The 10,306-nt window shown below is 53.6% G+C and overlaps 1 long non-coding RNA gene across 1 annotated transcript; it reads left to right on the forward strand.

Moving 5' to 3' along the window:
- The first annotated feature begins 4,626 nt into the window (after positions 1–4,626).
- On the forward strand, positions 4,627–9,850 carry LOC118007413. Its single transcript, XR_004678412.1, has 3 exons — positions 4,627–5,123; positions 7,754–7,941; positions 9,446–9,850. It is a non-coding gene; the product is annotated as an uncharacterized LOC118007413 (long non-coding RNA).
- Positions 9,851–10,306: the final 456 nt, after the last annotated feature.

Genomic DNA, 10,306 nt, shown 5'->3' on the forward strand with positions numbered 1-10,306 from the left:
TGCTCATTTTTTAATATATGAATATTCAGTTGTTTGGGCATCACGTAAAATTAAAGACTTTCTTTTCCCCATCAAAGACACCTTGATGTCTTTGTTGATAATCAGTTGACCAAATGTGTGTGAGTCTACTCCTGGACTCTTCCCTGGATCCCATTGTCCATTCTTAGGCCAATACGGCACGATCTTGCTTACTGTAGCTTTACTGCAAGCCCTAAATCAGGTAGTGAAAATCCTCTATGAGGTAGCAAGTATTTGAAATACCAACCCAGGGCGCCTGGATGGCTCAGTCAGTTAAGCATCTGCCTTCGGCTCAGGTCATGATCCCAGGGTCCTGGGATCAAGTCCCACATTGGGCTCCCTGCTCGGCGGGAAGCCTGCTTCTCCCTCTCCCACTCCCCCTGCTTGTGTTCCTGCTCTCTCTCTCTCTCTGTCAAATAAATAAATAAAATCTTTAAAAAAAAAAATGAAATACCAGCCCCTTCCCTCCAGTATTTATCCTTTGTCCTTTACACCACTCAAGCAATCATTTGCTGATTGCCAAAGGCACGTGAGTGCAATCCCAAGATGCAGGGCAGAAAAAAAAGGGGGGGATGCCTTTCTGGCTTTGGTTTTGAAAACCTAAGTCCTTAGGGGAATAGAGACATAAAGTTTGGGGAAAACAGCATGCTAGAGAGCACTACCCATTCCTTCCCGCCCTCTACTTCCAGTTAACAGCACTTCTAAAACTAGAGAAAAATCCCCTAGGCAGTGTAGAAGGAATTAGAGCAAATACGCACTCCTAAATCTGGGGTCAGGATCTCAGGAGCCATGGAGACCTCAGGGAGGCATGGGGCAGCAGAGCCCCCCCTCCAATCTCTGATGGCCCTGGAGCAGCAGAATGAATGCTGGGCCCTCCCTGTGGCCTAAAGCTGTGGGCGAAACAATGGCCGTCCCAGCAAAGGCTTGGCCAGGTGGCCTTGAGGAAAGTCACCCGAGTGCCTTGGCTCTCTGTAAACCTCCAGAAAATCAGTCAGGATGCTAAGGAGGAGGGATCATGAATCGACTGTGATTAATATTCTGCCGCTCTGGCGGCAAAGGTGTCTCAGCTGAGTTATGGGAAAAGAAAGAAATCTCTTAAACATCTCTGAGTTTACTGCTAAAGATGTATTTTGGCTTTATGTATGGATCTTTTAACAAACTACATTTAAATGACTAAGTCTAATGATGGGGCGCCTGGGTGGCTCAGTGGGTGAAGCGTCCAGACTCTTGATTTTGGCTCAGGTCATGATTTCAGGGTCGTGAGATGGAGCCCTGCCCCACCCCGAGGCCGGCTCGATCTCTGCACTCAGCACGGAGTCTGCTTGAGATTCTCTCTCCCTCCCCCTCTGCCCCTCCACTCAGCTCTCTCTCTAAATAAATAAAATCTTTTAAAAAATAAATAAATGACTAAGTCTAATGTTAATAAAGAGTGGGGGTGTGTTGGGTAGAGGACCCATCCTTCCTAATGGAGAAGGCTGCCTGGGAGGGATCGGGGTGGGGTGTGGCCAGTCGGGCTGCCAGCCTCACTTGTGTTCCAGCCCCAGCATTTAGGATCTCAGACTTCATCAAACAAGTCATCCTCACCATATGTTCTCCGGAGTTCTCCACCAAGGCCACCATATGTCCTGAAACACCTTAATGAAGTCCTTACATTTAAGGCATGGCTCTTGTCTTGAGCATTTCGAAGGACATCACGGTGGGTCCCCAGCAACACCTCAGTATCCTCATGGAGCAAAGCCCGGGGGTGAGGACTGTTCCCCACACAGGAGTGATTGTCTGGGGAGCGGCGGCTCAGAGTGAGGACACCGTCTTGTCCTGGTTGCAGAGGACACTGAGGTGGGGCTGCCTCAGGCTTCTGCGTCCCCGTGTTTCTCTCCATGCCATCGTGTCCTGACCACACCCACGTGGGGTATGGGGAACTGGGTGCTTCGGCCCTATTTATTAAGTGCCAGGACAGTCCAGTTTGCGTGCTGTCGTGCTTATATTAGCATGTTCAGCCTGCACCTGAACTCCAAGAATGTAAAAATAGGCATTTCAAAACGCATTGAATTCATACACGCCTTTGCTGTGATCCCATTTCTGCCAAATGCTCAGAAATGGGACACATGGGAAATGGAAAACAGACCGAAAATATTTGCTTGTCTGGCACCACGGATTAGGGTGTACAAGAGAATGTAAACACACACACCCTCCACACACACGCACCCTGTAGGTCGGGCCCTGGATTGGGGCCCTTTCAAAGCTGTTGAGGCTGGGCTGCCAAGTTCAGGGTTGCCCTGGGCCACGCTGTGCTGGGGCGAGGCCAGGGGTGCTCAGGTGAGAGAAACACAGTGTCCTGGAGCTCCGTGAGAGCCCCTGCCCCCACTGTCCAGGCCCCCCAAAGAGGCGCTGGGACAGTTCCCGTCACCCTCTCACCCTGAGCTGACAAGGCCATCATCACTCGGGGGTTGGGAAAGGGGGGAATGGTCAGAGGACTTCTAGCTCATTGCTAAATAAAGCCTAGCTCCTCTCTAGGGTCCCCTGCCCCTCTTCCCCCAGAGCGGACTCCCAGCACATGTCCGAGCAGCCTGGCTCCAGGGAGCATTGAACTCACTTACCCTGCCAACAGTTGGGCCATGACGTGCGCTGCCTCTTACTCATCCCGAAGTCATCAGTCATGTTTCCAGGAGTGTGAGTAATTTGGGGGGGGGGAGGGGGGGGAGGGCTCCCAGGTGGGGGCAGGAGATGTCTGAGAGGCAATGGGGCCCAGACGAGCCCTCATCACTCTTACTCCAAATCTGGGAAGGCTCCTCTTTTTGAGGAGGGATGCATTCTTAATCTGCTTTCATATGGGGGCTGTGTGTGTAAATGCTGGAGGTTTAAGGAAACTGGAAACCAGAGCGACAGGGACTTCCCCCTTCAGCCCCAAGCAGCTGAGAAAGTGTGGTAGCCCAGAGGAGGGGTGCTGGTACAGCGGCTCTGGGACTAACTAATCATCTACGAACTCACATTTGTCTGACATATGGTTTCATGTGTCCCTCTGAGCGCCTTGAAGCGCAGAGAGGTCAGGTGAGTGCTAATGTCCCAGCCCTGGGAAATATCAGGGATGGGAGTAGAACCCAAATGCCTTGACTAGTCCAGAACCTACACCTCTGGACAGGGAGGGCTTCCTGTGACCAGAGGGCTTTGCCAGCCTTTGGACTTGGTTTTTTCTGCAAGATCTGCTTTTCACAGCTGCACTTAGCCTGGCCCGGACAGTTGTCCCCGGCTTTCTCACAGCACGCTCTCACAGAGGTGCCGGCAGTGGGTGTTCCTGGGGAGGTTCAATGCCAGACCATTTTTCCCTCCTCCAGCTCTGAGGCTTGGCTGCCTTGGGTGGGCGATGTATTCCAAGGGAGGGATGGGGGGAAGGCACCCCAGGCCTGAGTTTCTTCCATCTCCTGGTACACTCCCCCTGCCAGAGAATGCTTGTAATACGGCCTTCATGCCCTGGAAGAAGAAACCCTGCAGAGAACACATCTGGAAAAGAAACTTCCATTTCGTGAGCACCTACTATGCTCCTGGACATGGTGCTCTGTTTCACATGAATGACCTTTTCGGCTCTTCACAAAAATTCCTCCTGAGGCAGGTAGTATTATCCTCACTACACAGACAAGGAAACGGAGATCTCAGAGGTTGTATAACTTGGGCAACAGCACCCAACTTGTGAGTGAAGGAGGCAAACTTTGAATCCAGATCCGACAGCTCAGCGCTCAGTGAGCTGAATCATCCTGCCTTCGGTAAGCCTACAACAGCCTGGGGATTCCATCCTAAACCACCTCACCTCGGATGCTAACCTCAGATAGAGATCAAAGGGACATTGTCATGGGAGGATGACTTTTTGAGATCAGAACCTCTTATCAGCTGAATTGTGTTCCCCTTCCCCCAATTCATATGCTGAAGTCCTAATGTGACTGAATTTGGAGATAGGGTCTTTAAAGCGGCAATTAAGTTAAAGCGGGTCATAGGGGCCCCAATCCAATGGGACTGGTGTCCTTACAAGAAAAGATGAGGACACAGACACACACATAGGGAAGACCACGAGAAGACACAGGGAGAAGGCAGCCACCTACAAGCCTTCAAAAAACAAACCAAAAAACCCAACCCTGCAGACCCCTTGATCTTGGACGTCTCTCTCCAGAACTGTGAGAAAATAAATATCCGTGTTTAAGCCATCCAGCCTGTTATGGAAGCCCTTCAAATGAATTCAGAGTCCCCTTCTAAAAAATCACCGTCGGGGTCCTAGCTGCTGCACAAAGTAGGCACCGAATCCATGATCGTCGATGGGCTGAAGGAAGGAAATGCCACGAACACCGAGCCTCTCCAATGGGCAGAGCGAATTCAAATTTTGATTTTCGTAACCAGCCTCTGTCCTCCTGTCGAAACTTCCTGTTTCTGAGGAACAGAGATTTTTTACAGATCCCAGAGGACATCCAGTAAACCCAACAGCTATTACAAAATAATTCTGGTTTTGATGAGCTCAGCGGGTATGAATCAGAAGCAGGCAGAGTGGCGTTTCCTTTGAAATATACCCAAGATTAAACGTTAGAGGGGGAAGCAAAAATATATTTGGGGATTTATTGCCGGCGAGGAAATAATTGGCAATGTTGGCACCTTGGGCCACGTGGAAATGGTCTTTCCTTCCTTCTGTGTGAGCAGGAACCGCCGTGGGTCCGAACGAGGGGGACACTGCTATTGCTCACACAGAAGCCATCTCCTGGCATCCAGGGGCATATCCTCATGGTTCTCACCTGGGGCTCCTATTTGTACAAGAGAATTCCAGGGGGGAGGGTCATCTTGGTGGGCTGTGGCCTACAGGAGGACCTGGCTTCAATTCCCTCCGGAGGGAGCCCCGGGAGCTTCGCCCAGATTATGGGGATTGGAGGCAGGGAGACAGCACACAGCTAGGAGTTGCCCAGCCCTTGACTCAGGGAGCCGGGGCTGCGGGACCTGCAGTGGGATCAGAGAGGGCATGGCTGAGCGGACCAGGCTGGGTGGGCCCCACTTCACAGTGAAGCCTGCCCGTTTTTAGGGGCACCCTGTGCCACTGGCTGTGGCCGAGGAGGAGCTGCTAAATACCGTGGAAGGTGAGTTCGAGCGGGAGGCCCTTAGGAGGCCTCGTGCTGGCTGGCTTTGGCAGCTCGGACGGCCCTGGCTTCTGCTTCTGGCTCTGCCGCGTTCCCTCCGTCCGTTGGGGGCCGTCGGGTCGACCTCTGCGGGTCGCTGGAGGGTGGCGTGGGTGATGTGTGCGCCTCCAGCCCCGGCCGGACCCCTCTAGAGCTCCATCACTGAACCCTGTCCTGTCTCTTGAGCAAACCCGGCGTTGGTCTATCAGCCACTTGCTTAACCCCATGAAGAGTCTCCTCTTCCAAGGGGGGATCTGACCACACTGTCCCGGGCTTTCCCCTCCAGGGGGCCTCACTGCCTATAAGTAGCCTCTGAACTCCTTTAGGACCTGCCTCCCTTACCTCCTCAAGCTCCTTTCTCCCCGCCTCTCCCTTCACCCTCTCAGGAACTACTGACAGTTCCCCAAACCTCCCCTCCCACCCTCCGTGCCTTGAAGCATGGATCTCCTTCCTCTGCCTGAAACTCCCTACCCCTCCCTCCTTCCCCTCCCTCTGTCTGGCTCCTGCCTACTCTCCTCCCACGGGGACTTATCCCAGACGTCCCTTCCCCACCCTCCCCTTCCCTCACCAGGCATCTTCCCTGGCAGCTCCCTCTGAAAGGAGGCTTGTCCCTCCCCCCCATCCCCTGCACACCTACACTCTGCAGGGGAACTTCCCTCCCTGCCGGCTCTCTCCCTCCCTGCTGCCTAGTCCAGGGTCTGGAACATAGTAACAGCTCAATAAACATGTGTTGACGGAATTAATGACTTATTCAATGAACGACTTGTGGATATAGGGGCCAGGCTCATAACTGAGTCACAGGGCCCCAGTCACCATGCTTTGTCCCCACCCACTGACCTGGGTGAAACCCTCCCCATGATGACATCCCTAGCTACCCTCAATTCTCAGAATCACCCATGCCTTCTTCTTCTCCTTTCGCTCCTGTCAGCTTTGCAGCTCCTCCCCCTCCTTCCTTTTCTTCCTTCTCCGGGGGTGGCACATCTAAATAAGGCAACACTCCCCCAGGACCCGTGTATTGTCATGATTTTCACCCAGTTATGACTCTTGGGCAATGGTGAGGTAGAATCCTGAGCTCTGTCCCCAGATGAAAGGTGGGACAGATGCAATTCCTGTGGGACACCTAGGGTTGGACAGACACAGAGACCGTTGTAGACGAGGGACTGTCATGCTCTCCAGCTAACGGAGGGGGGACCTGGGAGGACACAGGTGGGGGAAGGAGGAGGATTTTTGGCATGGGGTGTGGAATCTGGCAGAAGGTTTTGGCCACATACCAAGGCATCTCTGGTCCTGGCATGGGTGTGAAGGAGACACCACCCTCGCCCACACGCTCATGCCTGGTTGCCTACCATCCCTTGGGGAGGGCAATCACCCTCCCCCAACCCAATGCAGATGATCAGGCAGGAGCCCAAAGGTGACTGCTCCAGCCATGAGCCCTGGCCAACCCCAGGGACATCACTGCCTCTTCCATTTCTTTTTGTCTCCTTTTGCCCCTCCTTTCCTTTTTCCTAAGACTCCCCGCATTTCCTGAACTGTCGGGTTGTGTTTTGGCATGAGTAAGGAGGGGCTGGCCGTTCAGAGTATGCCTTTGTATATCACTCCTATTCTCCCGTCACGTACTTTTCCATGAGAATGAAAAAATAAATTAGGACCCTGTTTCTGGAAAATTGATGTTTATAGGATCAGAGAACAGATGGGATATTTGTAACTCTTTTTTAAAAAATACCACAAATATTTGAATAGAAGGCAGCTTCTGAGGCTGGAGAAAAATAATATCATGATGAATAAAAAGACCACGACCTCATGTATCGGGTGGAAAATGTATGGCAAGAATTGGCCCCAAGAAGTTGGTTTATAAATAAGTAAAACTAAATAAACCCAAAAAGGGTAGATAAATCAAAGTATGTTTCTTTGTAGGTTCTTTTTTAAAAAAAGATTTTGTTTATTTGTTTATTTATTGAGAGAGAGAAAGAGAGAGCACACGCACCACTGGGGGGAGGGGCAGAGGGAGAGGGAGAGAAAGAATCTCAAGCAGACTCCCCACTGAGCACAGAGCCCAATACGGGGCTCAATCCCAAAACCCTGAGATCATGACCTGAGCCGAAACCAAGAGTTGGACACGCAACCAACTGAGCCACCCAGGTGCCCCGTTTCTTGCTAGGTTCTTAAGGGGCAGGGGGACACTGGTTGGCCACACAGCAGCAGCCCCAGCCCCTCCTTCTCACACTGCATCCCTGTGCCTCCTTGGAGGGAAGCCCTGGAGGGGAGGGGCTGGGTACCTTATCCTCTCCTGGTCCCCAGTGCCTGGCACAGGATCTGCCACAGTAAGTTGGGTGATCATATAATTTATCATCCAAACTGGGACACTTCAAGAGTGAAAGGGGGACAGTAATATTATGTCAGGACAACAGTTGTAATTTGGGACTAACGAATACATGAATGAATGAATGAATCTTTAAAAGGTTGAAACTGTTAGCACTGAGGCATCCACGGCTGCCTACATCCATGGATGTCACTGTCTCATAGAAGATTCCACTGTGTGGACCGTGTGGACCACAGTGCATTTCAAGCCCGTCTCTGTCTTTCTCCTGCAGGCAAGAACTCCCACGACAGCGGAGGCTGAGCTGGGGCTGAAGGGCCATGCTCGTGCTGCTTGGAGACTCCTCCACTGGGAGCATAGCTTGCCTGGGCGCCGGGCGCGGAGCTGTGCGCTTTCTGTTCTTTATTGCCTTGAATCGTCACACCGGCCTTAAGAAATGGATACTCTTACTACCTTTTGCAGGTGAGTCACCTGAGGCTTAGAGAAGTTAAATGATGTGCCCAGCATCACACAGCTACCAATGTCAGGGCTGCAACCGGGCCCAAGTCTGTTGGACACCCAAGCACTTTTAATAGTCCACGGCTGGAGGGGAGTCATCCATGCCAGGGCCAGGGTTTTGTCTAAATGGGAAGAGTGTGCCCCCCCTGGAGGCCAATCCTGTGTCCGATTGCGATCGCAGGGCCAAGTGCTGCATGGGGGCAGTGGCCAGGCCAGAATGGTGAGAAGTAGGCTCTTTGTGGGTCGCAAGCCTTCCGGCCCCTCTGGGAACACTGAGGCCTGAGCGTTGTGCCTGAGTTCTCAAGGCCAGTGTGGGTAGGTCAAGGAGGAGAAGGCAGGCCCCCACCCCTAACCAAGTACTCTATCAGCCCTTCCACCTTCTGCCTCCTGCCCTCCCCATTCCCACCCCCAGCTCTTGTTGGGCTGTGGAGTTTCCTTGACACCTGATCGTTCTTTCCAGAACAGCCACCTCCATACAGCCCAGTCCCAGCCCATCAGGAGAGCTGGCCCCGTGGTCTGAGAGGTCTCCAGCACAGGGTGAACCACACTGTGCCCGAGATCCTGGAGGAGAGACTGGCAGGGGCCTGGCCAGGCCAAAATGGGGGAGAAGGCAAACAGTGCCAGCACCCCTCTTCCCTCATAGGATTCCCAGGTCCCCCTGGGGAGAGGGCTCTGCCTGCTCAGGAGCTCTGCTGGGTGGATGGGGGGCATGAGAGGAATTGGGCCAGGCTGGGTCTAGGCCAGGAAAGGCCTCAGCCAGGGCTCTGTCGGGCACCCTCCCCCCTCTCCCCCTCTCCTTCCCCCCACCCCACCTACCACCTCTGTTCCCCTAGAGTGGCCTTGCCCAGGGCTGCCAGGCACTACTGACTGGCGCCCTCTAGTGTCTGCCTCTCAAGGCCCAGGTGCCCCTCTGGGGAGCCTGATGCATCACACCCCACTCCCCGTGACAGACTGGGAAGAATCCCCTGGACCCATCATTTATCTTCCATGCCAGGTCACTTCTGAGAGCGAGAGGGGGCTCTGTGGATGGTGCTGCTGGGACGACAGACATATAATGGGACGGTCCGGGGCAAGTCGGGGCATTTGGTCAGAATTGCCCCTTCCCTACAGGAGCCACCGGAATCATCTCTGGGAGCCACCCAAGAAGTAAATGAGAACATGTGTGAAGTCCTTAGCCCAAGGCCTGGGAGAGTAGGCAATCAATGAATACGTGATCAATAAGTAACTATGAGCCACACTTGGTGGTAATAACCATCTGATTGGTGAGCTCTGGGACCCATTTCCAGAAGGGTAGACAGAGAAAGTTGCATCGGAAGCTCCTTCTGAAGCAGGAAGGTAGAATCCAAGTTCTAGAGTCTTGCACAGAGCAGGAGGGCAGGTCGTGGGGCTCAGCACGCATTGATGAATGGTGCAAACCCAGAATATCAGCCTGCGCTTGATCAGGACCTCCCTCCTCTCGCTATTTCAGGTCTTGCCGAGGAGCCCAGAAGGAAAACCGCCCCTCCAGCAAGAGAGGGACATTTTGACCCAGTGCCTCTTCCCACTGGTTTTGCAGATGAGCCCTCCCTCTTCCCACCTGTCCCGCTTGCGCCAGCTTTAGAGATGACTTCTGCTCTGCTGGGCGCCCTCCGTGACTAACACAGGCAAGTGTGTGGGCCGCCACATGTCCTGGCCTCTACCCCACCTCCCTGCCCCATGTCCTCATCGCTGCCTCGTGGCTTCTGGGGGCAAGGCCTCGGGGAGGTGTGAGGCTGTTCCCCCCACCCCCACCCCGAGCTCCCTGGCGTGGGCGTGGGCTGATGCAAGCTGGCAGCTTCTGTGACCCCTGCACCAGGTCAGGCCCAGCACCGGGCTTGAGTTTTACCCTCAGGGAGTTGGCAGCTGGGGTGGGGGGAAGCTGTCACATATGCATAAACAGGACGGAAGTCTCCGGTGGTCAGAGCCAGGGCAGAGGACCTGCAGTGGGCTTTGGAGTGCGGGAGAGGGAAGGCACCTTAGGCCCAGAAAGCGGAGAAGATTCTGCAGGGTGGGTACAAAAGGTTTCTACAGGTGGAGGTGGGTGAGGGCAGGACAGGGCTCTGCTTGGGGGCTCCCATGGGGAGGAATCTGGGTGGCACTCTGGTGTGTGTGTGTATGTGCGTGTGTGTAGGTATGATTTGGGGTGACATATAAGTGATTTTGGTGAAGTCAGTGAGATTTGGAGCTGGGCAATGAAGAGCTCTCCTTGGTGTAGGGGTGAGGGGCAGGCACGCGCCTTGTGCGGGAAAGGGAAGAAGACTTGAGCTGGCTTTTGTGTTCCTCAAACCAGTTCGCCCACATCCTTGGTTTC

The sequence above is a fragment of the Mirounga leonina genome, unplaced genomic scaffold (genome assembly GCF_011800145.1).
Source record: "Mirounga leonina isolate KUSES-001 unplaced genomic scaffold, KU_Mleo_1.0 Mir_125, whole genome shotgun sequence".
Taxonomy (NCBI): domain Eukaryota; kingdom Metazoa; phylum Chordata; class Mammalia; order Carnivora; family Phocidae; genus Mirounga; species Mirounga leonina.